Genomic DNA, 1,004 nt, shown 5'->3' with positions numbered 1-1,004 from the left:
CAGAGCTTTATAGAAATCCGTCGAAATCGGTGGAAAACTCCATGGCATGATGAAAGCTGTAAATAAACAAGATTGCCAAGGGAGGCAACTCTGAAGCGCTATCAAAAGCCTTCCCGCTAAAAATAGTGCTGCCATTGAAGATATATGAAGTGAGATATGTGCCAAAGCCCACACTCAAAACTTTAAACATTGTGACCCATAACAATTATCACTTCATCAATGATAATGCAAATTACAAAAAAAAACCACTCACATAACACTATCTAGATTTAAAGAGAGACACGGCATTTCGTTTAGACAAGTCTGTGGTGAGGCAAAAGTTAGGGAAATGACATTAGAGTCGATATTGAGTGAGGAAATTGTTCATTGATGTTATCATACATGTACTTTTGTTTCTGTGGAAAGACCACTCACTCAGGGTATCCATTCTTCTTTACCTTTCTTTACGTGCAAATGATTGGAAACATTGAGATATGTATGACAAAAGAAGATTTTCCCTGGTTCGTTAGAAAGATAAGACCTAAACTTGAAAGGATGTAAAAATATATCTTTGGTGTCATAAACGTCTCTATATTTATCCCTGTTATCCCAAAGGCTGCCATCTTTTACAAAATGAATGTCATTCACCATCTGAAGGCCATAAACAATATTTGCAAATCCTATTTCCACCATGACATCATGTTTCAACAGCAGGTTAGCCACAAAAGTGAAATTCTCTTTAAAAGACGTTGGCACGTACATGAAATCACAACCTTGAATAAATAAATTTGTAAGATTATTGGAGTTATGCTGAAAATTGTGAAGAAAGCGATGTGCCAAGGATTTGGGTGACTTTAGCAGTGACATGCTTCTTATTTCATCAATGACCGCCAATATGGCTGGTTTACCCTGTTTCCACCATACCCAATTGGGTGTTAATCTTTCGGCAGAGGTATTAGCGCGTCTGCCCCCTGTATGTAGCCAGATCTTGCCACGTGGCAGCTTGTACATATTCCAAGGGTTGA

The sequence above is a fragment of the Haliotis rubra genome, unplaced genomic scaffold (assembly GCF_003918875.1).
Source record: "Haliotis rubra isolate DU_JTF1 unplaced genomic scaffold, ASM391887v1 Scf628, whole genome shotgun sequence".
NCBI lineage: Eukaryota > Metazoa > Mollusca > Gastropoda > Lepetellida > Haliotidae > Haliotis > Haliotis rubra.
The sequence above is the reverse complement of the archived record's forward strand: the minus strand, read 5'-3'. Positions refer to the sequence as shown.